The 12,253-nt window shown below is 40.3% G+C and overlaps 1 protein-coding gene across 1 annotated transcript in view; it reads left to right on the forward strand.

The window, feature by feature from the left end:
* Nucleotides 1–10,539: 10,539 nt before the first annotated feature.
* The window catches only part of LOC122563313 (bile acid receptor-like), a 153,089-nt gene continuing 151,375 nt past the window's right edge, over nt 10,540–12,253 (forward strand). The window contains exon 1 of the mRNA XM_043717027.1: nt 10,540–10,725. The gene's annotated coding sequence lies outside the window, so the exon portion shown is untranslated. The remainder of the gene's footprint in view (nt 10,726–12,253) is intronic.

Below are 12,253 nucleotides of genomic sequence, written 5' to 3' on the forward strand. Positions count from 1 at the left end.
TTTAAATATAGCCCCCAAGTATATATTGTTGAATGATGATAAGGTTATTGTATATAATGTACAAGAGTATCTTAAGACATCATAAAATCTCCTCATTACAGGGCCTGGGAAAGGAGCAATCCTAGCAAAGTATTCCTGCAAAGTAAGCTCAAAATAACGGGAAGTACTGAGAATTTTGTGGGCTGTTGGAAGGCTACAGTGAAAGCTCATCATTATGCATTTGTGAGGGTTCAAAAATGATAAAATGCAGAAAGTCAGATACATGTCCCCATTTAGGAGCAACAAAATATAAGAGACACAAGCTGAGGTGTTAGGGGTTGGGGCAAATCAGGTTAACCAAAAGGGGAAATCCAGTTGAGCCCTGGCGAAGAGGGGAGTTGAGTCTGAGATGGAAGTCGCCCATCCCACCCTCACTTTACCCAGGAGAAACTAAGCAATTTATCTGCCTATTATGACTAGTGCCTTCTGCTTTCTATTGCTTTTTGAAAAGGTGAACAGGGCAGTACCAGAAGCAGTGGGTCCTGTGGAGTAAAGGGATAACTGTGTCTTTATTCTAAGAAGATCTACTGAACACATACATAACTCTGATGTCAGAGTGTTGTCAGATCACAAGGATCTGAAACTGGAGTCCAGAAGATGTCCCCTTGTTATCCTAAATAAAACCTGTTAATGTTTACCAACCTGAGTGTACACCTGATCTTAGTACATGGTGACAGTGCTAATGAGACACACAGAATCAGGAGCAAGTTGTGAGGAATACCTGAATTAAAGCCTAATGACAGTATACAGTTATGGGTGAAGGACGAGATCAACTCAGCAATCTAACCCGAAAGGGATAAAAACCTGAAGACAAAAACTGGTAGCAACAGAGTCCAGCAAGCAATGGATGTTAAGGTCTGCCAGGCACTGGACTGCACAAAGGGAAAGCCTCCTCAAAGCTGACAAATACTGGAAAGGTCTGAATGGGTGTGGCAATCTGCAACAGAATTCAATTGAATCACAGTGAGTAAAATATTAGGAGGTCTTCACAGAAATGGGGAAGAAAAAGAGACTTGGGAAGCTGCTGCCAAAAAGCGTGCAAAATGGCCAGGACATGTTTGACACTATAAAGGAATCTCATCAACAGGAGTTAGGCCTAGAAGTATGACAGAGGAAAGTGTCATGCACGCTGAGAGAGTGAAGTTAGTTCAGAGTTATAATGGCAGCACAGAAAAGAGAAAACAAATTACAGCAGTCAGCAAGTGTCCAGGCATTAGGAAAAGCTGAGGACTGAGAAGAATTCTTCTTGGGAAATTTAACAGGCCCACAGGAGCCTTTTGACTTCCATGCAGACTCCCAAGACAAATTCTGGTGCATGAAAACCATTGTTTACAGCAAGAAAGCTAATTTTGATACTGGACAGATGTAGCTGTTCATTCAGATGATGCACCATTGTTCAAACAAATAATTCTCAGGCCATCCTGCATTCAACTTTGAAATCCAGAAAGTATTAAAATTAGAGTAAAGGACCGCTGTATGTTACACTTCACTAGAATGGAAAGAAAACATGAAAATCTCACAAGTCATCCCCAATTATTACGCTTTTTTATTTCGTGGAAACATTTATGTAGTTCTGATGTTCTTCAGTTGGCAGATATTAAAGACTCTGCACTCAGAGTCATTCCCTACTACAGACACTCCAGCTACAGGACTGCAAAAGATAAGGCAGATTCTTCATTTCTCTTGGAAGAATGGCCAGAAATGGTTTTGGAGAAACAAGGTGAGAAAGATGAAATCTGGCAAAAGCGATTTGTTCTTTTCTTCAACAAAAGCATGATACCCCTGAAAATAGACAGCAGAATTTTCATGCATAAAGCAACTAAATCCAAGAATGCAGAAAAGTTGAGAATTTCAGCCTCCACCAATGAACAATATGAGTGGTTGAGTTCTCCTGGGGTTTCAGTACTGTCATTGCTGTTACGGGAAAGAGACTCTTTGAGGACTGGAACACCTTGCAGAGACCTTGCAGAAGCCCTAAAGATATGGTTGAGAGCCAAATTTGAACAGAAGATGAGTTCTTATTTAAGTAATTTCTTTTTATTCTTATTGTAACTCAAAATGGCACCAGATTGTGACAACAAAACACTTTTCACTGTATCTTCAAGAAATACATGATAATAAATCATTCATTCATTCTTATATGAGTAGGGACGCCTCCTGCCAATGACAAAGTGCTGATGCGTCCTCATCAGGAGCACTGTGAACAGATTCCTAACAATGCAGATTCTGATCAACTCCCACTGACCCCAATTCCTATTGATGTAGACTCCCACTGACATCAACTCCCATTGACACCGATTCCCATGGACATTGATTCTCACTGGCATGGATTCACACTGACACAATTCCCACTGACATTGATTCCCATTGATACCAATTCTCACTGGCATCAATTCCCATTGACACCAATTCCCATTGACACTGATTTCCATTGATACTGATTCCCACTGACACAATTCCCACTGACATTGATACCCATTGACATTGATTCTCATTGACATTGATTCCCATTGACACTGATTCCCACTGACATTGATTCCAACTGACATCAATTCCCACTGACACCGATTCCCATTGGCATTGATTCCCATTGACATCGATTCCCACTGACATCAATTCCCACTGACATTAATTCCCACTGACATTAATTCCAACTGACACCAATTCTCACTGACACAGATTCCCACTGACTTTGATTCCCACTGACTTTGATTCCCATTGACATCGATTCCCACTGACATCAATTCCTACTAACACCAATTCCCACTGACACCTATTCCCATTGACACTGATTCCCATTGACACTGATTCCCACTGTCATCGATTCCCATTGACACAGATTCTCACTGACACCGATTCCATTGACACCGATTCCCATTGACACTGATTCCCACTGACACTGATTCCCACTGACCACCGATTCCCACTGACACTGATTCCCACTGACACTGATTCCCACTGACCACCGATTCCCACTGACCATTGATTCCCATTGACACTGATTCCCACTGACCACCGATTTCCACTGACACTGATTCCCACTGACACTGATTCCCACTGACCACTGATTCCCATTGACACTGATTCCCACTGACCACCGATTCCCACTGACCACCGATTCCCATTGACACTGATTCCCACTGACCACCGATTTCCACTGACACTGATTCCCATTGACACTGATTCCCACTGACACTGATTCCCACTGACACTGATTTCCCCCTGACACCGATTCCCACTGACACTGATTCCCGCTGACACTGATTTCCCCCTGACACCGATTCCCACTGACACCAACTCTCATCAACACAGATTCATACTAATGCAGCTTCATGGACATTGAAACTTCAGGTGGAATAGGGTATGCCCCATCTGTATTGGCAGAAGTTAATAGTAATGGACATATCTTCACTATCATGTACAAGGAACATGAATGTGAAGTTAGCTGATACATTTAGAGAAACCCCAACCTTGGAAACTAACCGGTCCAATGGAAGTTCTACAATTGCAGCAGCTAATAAAAAGCAATCATGGGAAGAAGATATGCTTAAGTTTCAATTGGATCAGATCCTTGTTCCATGTTCAAAACTTATTAATCTCCATATATGGCAGTTGAACACCACAATAGAGTTTGATTAGTGAGTCATGCAAACATTGGAGGAATTTTCAGTCAACAACTCCACAACAGAAGGAATTAAGGACTACGGGGAGAATGCGGGTAAGTGGAGTTGAAATGCCCATCAGCCATGATGGAATGGCGGAATGGACGCGATGGGCCGAATGGCCTTACTTCCACTCCTATGTCTTATGGTCTAACTTGAGGACCAAATTGTAAAGTTTCTTGAGATGAGCAATTCCTTTGAGAAGCTTAAGTTTGAGAATTAGGAGTAGTTGAAACTGATCACAGTTAACAAGATTGGAACAGGGAGTCTTCTTGTGATACAGCGATATAGTCCCTATCCCTGGATTCAAGTCCCACTTGCTCCAAAAGTGTGTAATGACATCACTGAACAGGGTGATGAAAAAATAGGTTGGAGCAGCATGCATTATTAGTGTGAACTGGTAGTTGATTAATTGTTGAATTTTCTTTTGTTTATCTTTAAAACGTTTATTAAAATGAGATGATCTGGAGCATAGCTATTAGTACACATGCTAATTTCAGAGATTAAGAAAGGTAACAGAATCTTTCCAAAAAGTAATGTACGGAAACAGCCAGTGTTCACATGCAATTGACACGACAAAGAGATACCTTTATGGAGAAAAGGTTTCTCCTTTTTGGAAATTTTCAGAACTCGAAGATCACTGTGAACTTTTAGCTGAGGAAAACCTTCTGCTACAATGCGTGAATGTTGATCTTATATTTGAAAGATAGGTAGAGAAGATAAATCTTTGTTAAAACTTGCAGAAGGCCGTCATGGAAAAGAAAGCCTTTACTACTGATGGAGATCACCTGCAGAATTATGATAATCCTTTGAAAGAAAGATTTAGAAATACAGGGGGAAGTAAATGCAGAACGTATGTTGTCAACATCCAATCAGTGTGAACATGTCATTGACATTAAGAATAGTGGGCAGGCGACATGTTCTTCATTCACTGCAATTGTCCAATCTGTCATCCAGCTTGCAGACCATGATATTACACAAAAACTTCTTACAGTCTAGAAGTCCTTATCGTAATGGATGATGATTCAAGTCTACTTTCTATAAGAGATCTGGAAATGTTCTTGGCTGCACAGGATTGGGTTCATGCTGAAACAAGTGTAAAACTGTTTCTAGTACATTGAGAGAGTAACATTCCTATTTTCTAGAAATCCTCACTCACTTGTCTCCAGGCAACTCTTTTGTTTCCCTTTCATTCACCAGGTGTATAGTTGTCTCAAAGTGTGCCACTAATGGATGTGCAAGTGAAAAACGTTCATAGCTTGACAGAGTGATGTTGTGATAGAGTCTGGCATCAAGGAGGCTTGAACAATACTGGAGTCAATGCAAGTCAGGGGGTGGTGGGAGGATAACTCTCTATTGGTTGGAATCATACCTGGCACATTGGAAAATGCAGGTCAATCAAATCAGCTCCAGGACATTTCTGCAGGAGTTTCTCAGGGTAGTGTCCTAGGCCCAACCATCTTCAGCTGCTTCATCAATAACCTTCTCTCCATCATAAAGTCAGAAGTGAAAATGTTCGCTGATGATTGCACAATGTTCAGCACCATTCACAACCCCTCAGATATTGAAGCAGTCCATGTTCAAATACAACAAGATCTGGGCAATATCCAGGCTTGGGGTGACAAGTGGCACATAACATTCATGCCACACAAATTCCAGGTATGACCATCTCCAATGAGAGAATCTAACCATGATCCCTTGACATTCAATAGCATTACCATCACTGAATCCCTCACTATCAACATCCTGGGGGTTACTATTGACGAGAAGCTCAACGACCTCATCATATGATTACAGTGCCTACAAGAGCAGACCAGAGTTGAGGAATCCTGTAATGAGTAGCTTTGACTCACGAAAGCCTGTCCACCATCTACAAGCCACAAGTCAGGAGTGTGATGGAATACTCCCCACTTGCCTCGATGAGTGCAGTTCCAACAACACTCAAGAAGATTTTCACCATCCAGGACAAAGCAGTCTGCTTAATTGACACCACATCCACAAACATCCACTCCCTCCACCGCTGTAACTCAGTAGCAGCAGTGTGTAAAATCTACAAGATGAACTACAGAAATTCACCAAAAATGCTCAGACAGCATCTTCCAAACCTACAACCATTTCCATCTAGAAGGACAAGGGCAGCAGATACATGGGAACATCACCACTTGCAAGTTCCATTCCAAGCAACTCACTATCCTGAAATGAAAATATATCACTGTTCCTTTACTGTTGCTAGATCAAAATCCTAGAATTCCCTCCCTATTGGCATTGTGGGCCAACCCACAGTACATGGACTGCAGCAATTTAAGAAGGCAGCTCACCACCACCTTCTCAAGGGTATTATGAATGGACAATAGACGCTGGCCCAACCAATGACACCTACATAATGTGCATGAATAAAAAATAGTTATAGGGCTGGAAGACTGCCTCTTCAATCAGCTTTTCCCTGATCGGTCTTCTTTACTATCCAGCTTGGGAACCAGCTCAGGGAGTTCAAACCTGTTGGGCCTCTTGCTGCAGAGGACCCAATGGCTTCACCTCTGCTTCAGCTTTTTCGCATCCAAAACACTGCCTCACACACATTCCCTTCATTTTAAATGCAGTCTGGTGAGAGTTGGTCCAAGGGACTTCATTTTAAAAAGAGGCAATCAGAAACCAATCCAGAACAATATTTGTGGACTGGCTCCATTCTGAGAAAAATAAGATTGTGATGCTATTGAGAAATAGAGAAGTGAGTGGTTGGTGACTAACCCAATCATACAGTCATAAAATCATAGAGATGTACGGCATGGAAACAGACCCTTCGGTCCAAAGCGTCCATACCGACCAGATATCCCAACCTAAACTAGTCCCACCTGCCAGCACCCAGCCCATATCCCCCCAAACCCTTCCTATTTATATACCCATCCAAATTAAATGTTGCAATTGTACCAGCCTCCACCACATCCTCTGGCAGCTCAATCCATACACGTACCACCCACTGCATTAAAAAGTTGCCTCTTAGGTCTCTTTTATATCTTTCCCCTCTCACCCTAAACCTATGCCCTCTAGTTCTGGACTCCCTGACCTCAGGGAAAAGACTTTGTCTATTTATCCTATCCATGCCCTTCATAATTTTGTAAACCTCTATAAGGTCACCCCTCACCCTCCAATGCTCCAAGGAAAACACTTCTTCACTATCCTATCTACCTGCGACTCCACTTTCAAGGAGCTATGAACCTGCACTCCAGGGTCTCTTTGTTCAGCAACACTCCCTAGGACCTTACATTAAGTGTATAAGTAATTTCACTGTTTGTTAATTTTCCCAGATGCTCTCCGATGTCCAGCGATACACAAATTCAAACAGCAAAGACGGTAACGGTGCAGGTTCTCTCTCTCTCTCTCTCTCTCTCTCCTGCACTGTCCTCACCATGTGCTTCCTTTGTCTGCTCTTCTCCCTTTTAAACTGCTGTTGGTTTGACTGTTTTTTCCAAAGTTTCAAAACAATGCAACAGCATATAAAACAGTAATTGCTGCTCCTGGAATTCGAGGAAATCACCTCCAACACCTAAAATACCTCAAAAAAAGGAGCAGCCCTTACAGCTAGAAATATTTCCCGTCCTCCATCTTGGATTACCCAGAATCATTCTATGTAACTTTTGAGTAATAATGTTTTTGAATTTATATTGAGATATAAAAACAAAATGAAGTTTATTAGTTATACTAAGGTTTACTAACTGAAATAAATAAGCCAAAAAAAACACAATAATGATGGCAGGGCAGGTATGTGTTGTAGCTGTAGTATGTGGGAGATGATACATGCCAGTGAAACATTTGAAACAGAGAACATGCTGAGGAAAGCTGATGGGGCAGTTTTGTTTATTAAAGGTATCATTAATACAGTAGTGAGAAATGACCTTCACTTGAAGGAGCAAGATGTAGAATCAGGTTGAGTCGAGATAAGAAATAGGAAAGGTAAGAAATCACCTGTGGGAGAAGTATAAACCGCCTAAGGGTAAGAGCAAAGAACAAAGGACAAAGACAATTACAGCTCAGGAACAGGTCATTCAGCCCTCCAGGCCTGTGCTGATCCAGATCCTCTATCTAAACCTGCTATCTATTTACCAAGAATGTGTATCGCTCTGCTCCCTGCCCATTCATGTACCTGTCTAGCTACATCTTGAATGACGCTACTGTGCCCACCTCTACCACCTCTGTTGGCAACGCTTTCCAGGCACCCACCACCCTCTGCGTAAAGAACTTTCCAGGCATATCTCCTGAACTTTTTCCCTCTCCCTTTGAACTCATGACCCCAAGTAATTGAGTCCCCCACTCTGTGTAGTGATGCCACTAAACACAATGTAAGAAAGAAATAAATGGGATTGTAAGGAAAATGCTACGATAAATGTGAGTGACTTGAATTTACATGTGGATTGAATGAGTCAGCTTGGCAAAGATAGCCTGGAAAATATCTTCATAGAACTCTTAGGAAGAGTTGGATGATTTCTGTTTGCAGGGTCTGGGTGTTTCTCATTGTTGCCCTGGCTTTTAGTGTTTCCACACTCTACAGTTCACTAAAGGGAATGTTGTCAGGCAGAATTTCCTTAACTCAAAAGATTCATGATGCTGCTCACTCCAGAATTCTCATCCTCCCTGCTCCCAAAAGCAACATTGTATTGCATTGCTCAAAATATGTAGCACTTTATTTGTAAGTTGCAAAACTCTCCTGGCATTTCAGCTACATAGCAGTCCAACTTCCATTTCACTTTATAGTTCCAAAAATATGTGGTCTGTTACAAAAGGTTACTACACAGATAAGAGGACATTGTGTAAAGGGTGACATATTAACATGGATAAAGGATTAGTTAACAGAATCTTTTCTAGGTTAGCAAGCTGTAACTAGTGGAGTGTTATCAAGATTAATGCTGTGCCCTCAACTATTTACAATCCATATTAATGGCTTAGATAAAGGGACTAAGAGTGTAGCAGCTATATTTGCTGGTGACAATAAGGTAGGTAGGAAAATAACATTTCATGAGAAGGTAGAGAGAGCACAAAGAGAAATAAGATAAAGTGAGTGGACAACAATTGTCAGAATAACTAGGATGTGAGAAAATGCAAACTTGTCCATGCTGTTAGAAAGAATAGAAAAGTGGTATGTGTTTAAATGATAGTACAGGGGGATCTGGGTGTCCAGGTGCATGGATGACAAAAAAAGTGGTATGCAGGTACAGCAAGTGATTATGAAGGCAAATGGAATTTGTGCAATTATTGCAAGGGGAATAGAATATAAACTTTGGGAAATTTTACTATACAGGGTCTTCATGAGATCACATGAATATTGTGACAATTTTGGTTCCCTTACTTGAAGTTGAAAAAACATATTATTGAATGAGAAGCATCTCAGTGAAAATACATTGGAATTACTCCTGGGGTGAAGGGCTTATTTTATGAAGCATTGTTGAACATGTTAGGCTGTATCCTTAGAGGTCAGAAGAATGAATGATGCTCTAATTGAAACTCATAAGATCCTAAAGGGGCTTGATAGTATGGATATCAGGGAACATAGTTTAAGAATAAAAAGTCTTCCTTTTAAACCAGATAAGGGGGATTTCTTTTCTATCAGCTAGTTATTGTATGTCCAGTAATTGTTCACAGAAAGCAATGGAAGCTGGATCATTGAATTGGTTAAGGGAAATTTAGATAGATTTTTGATGGACAAGGGGTTAAGATTTGTGGGGCAGCTGGGAAGTGGAACTAAGATCACAACCAGATCTTACCGAATAGTGGAATATGTTCAAAAAGCCAAATGAATCAATGCTGTTCCCAAATCCTATATTCCTATACTCATGGCATTGTATGACACAGTACATTTTGTCTGATGTCAACAGCTCAGCCTCAGAATGTATTCATTAACCCACTTTTGTGTCCTCAGGGTTCATGAACTGGGAGCCAGGATGAAAAAAAATCATATGGAAAAAAAGGAAATGTCATAAATGTAGGAAGGTAAATTCAAATGCACCAAATTTCTTACCTCAGCTTAATGTTAATTCAAAGAATACGAATGTTTAAAGAAATTGTCGTGTACTACACTTTCTGCCACTAAACATTGTGAATCTTCATACTGCTCTGAATGAGGTTATCTATCGTGTGAATAGAACAGAGGTGTCTACAAATTACATTAATGTGCTAATATTTTTGGACAGAAACTCTTTACTGTCTTTAGAGGGAATTCACAGTTTTGGAAAGCAGAAGACTTGAGTCAATGTCTTAGAAATGGAGGGACTATTCTGGACATTGTTTCCAGTTGGGCAGTAAGTGGCTGGCAATGAAGCAAAGTCTGCTGCTCCACTCCTGTACATCGATATTTTCCCACTCAAAGCTTTAGTCATTTCCTGCAACTGCAACAAGAAAGTGTAGTGTCAAGCTTCGAACCAGGCTCAGCACCACGTTAAAACTCCAGATTGGAGCACTGTGGTCAGAGATGTGGAAACACTGAGCTTTGACTGTGACCTCTGGATTGTGACATCTCCTAATGTCCTCAAACGTTCCAAGAATTACATCTTTTACTCAAACTTACCAATCTGGAATTTGCTCAAACTTTTGGCTGGGATTTCATGTTTGGCATTAACACTATTTGAAGAATATTGTTTAAAGTCTTCTAATGAACTGCCTGTTTGTATTTACCTAAATGAACAGGTATTTTAAAAATGGAAATTAAAAATAAAGCAGTTGAAGATAAACATAATTTGGGGATCTCTGTGACCTAGCTATGGACAGCAATGATGAGCCAGTCTGTTTGATTTATTCTCTCGGGACTGCCCTTTCTCTGACCCAGGAGGGGGCTGTGTGGGAAGCTAGTTAGTGAGATAGGCCACTAGTGCTGTTCTGCAGAATGTCTGGAGCCAGAGTGTTTGCAAAGAGCCTCTGATAAATAGGCAAAACAGGCCTTGCTTGCTCCAGCTGGACTTCAGTGACGCTCAGAGATCATTGAATCCTCATGTAATAACTCAGCCAGAAGAGACTCCCTGTGCTTCACCAAATACTGGTAAGCAGAATTTAAAATCTATCCTTTTATTTTATTTCTGGTAACTTTTTTAAAAATGCATTTACGCTGTTATAACTCCAAAAATATCCAATTTAGTTAACTTACTGAATTTCTGACATAAAAATAACTTTAACTAAAGATGTGAAAATGAGCAAATAATTAACAGTAGTGGAATGAATTGAAGTTGTATGTTATTCAGCAAATGACATGAGATAACAACAATCTGATATATAGAATTATCTCTGTAACAAAACTGTTAAGCATATTGGGTCTGCCTCTTCTTTATATTTTTTATATTTGATTACATGTCCGCTAGATTGAACAACATTCTCAACATTAGAGCAGTGACTATGATTCATGAAAAGTTCTTAATTGGTTATAAATGCTTAGGGACACTAAAGGGCACTAATTTAAATGCACGTTTGTTTAAAAATTGCATATTACCATAAACTTGCGCAGTTCTCATGATCTGTTAACAAATACTGGTGCAGTCTTCGATACGATATAACATGAAGTGTTGTCTTTGGAATTTGTCACCATGTTGAAATTATGATTGGTGACTACTAGGAGTCAAATGTTCATCAGATATTTAGCTGTCCTGTATATTGATGCAGAATATTAACTCAAACTGTGAAGTCTTACAAAGATATTAAATTTCTACTAACTCCTCAACAATCATACCTGTGGTTGTAAATTAATCGATAGTTTATTTTTCTGGTTGTAACGTAAATACAATTATTACTGGGCAAAGTGTTTTGATGTTATGAGAATATGGGATATCTTGACTATGAGAGCTGGCCATGTACACAAGAAGATTATAATGTAGTGTAAATATCTATTAATTATCCTACAATTAACACATAGGATATTCCACAGTGAATTTAGAAACCATAATACAGTTCAAAGAATCATTTGTTACTAGAATACAAACTGTATCAGACTGTTGCTACTGTGCTGATTTTGTGAAGTGTCACCATTGTTTATAATGTACTGGTGGAAAGACACGTAAACTGATAAAGTACCCTCAAAATCTCAAAGTTTCATGTTCATTATAATGTGACTAAGTCCATAGGCTTGTTGAGTTAGATAACTCAACAAGTGAAGCTTTGTTTAGTTATTGAGAAATCTTGATTATGGGCCAAAGCCTGTAGCACAGGACTCCACCAAGGTTGAAGCCAGTGGAACAAATAAATTGATAATTGATGACTTGGTGGCAATATGCTTGATTTTTAAAAGCCTTAATTGAATACAAGAAGAAAAGACTGGGGTAGATTTTAGATGGTTCAGAATTTTTTAGATCTTGGAAGATGCTCTAATTTACTTGGTTTTAAAACAGTAAAAATGTAGTGGGCACGTGGGTGGCACGGTGGCACAGTGGTTAGCACTGCTGCCTCACAGCGCCAGAGACCGGGGTTAAATTCCCGCCTCAGGCGACTGACTGTGTGGAGTTTGCACGTTCTCCCCGTGTCTGCGTGGGTTTCCTCCGGGTGCTCCGGTTTCCTCCCACAGTCCAAAAATGTGCAGGTCA

The sequence above is a fragment of the Chiloscyllium plagiosum genome, chromosome 26 (assembly GCF_004010195.1).
Source record: "Chiloscyllium plagiosum isolate BGI_BamShark_2017 chromosome 26, ASM401019v2, whole genome shotgun sequence".
Lineage (NCBI taxonomy): Eukaryota > Metazoa > Chordata > Chondrichthyes > Orectolobiformes > Hemiscylliidae > Chiloscyllium > Chiloscyllium plagiosum.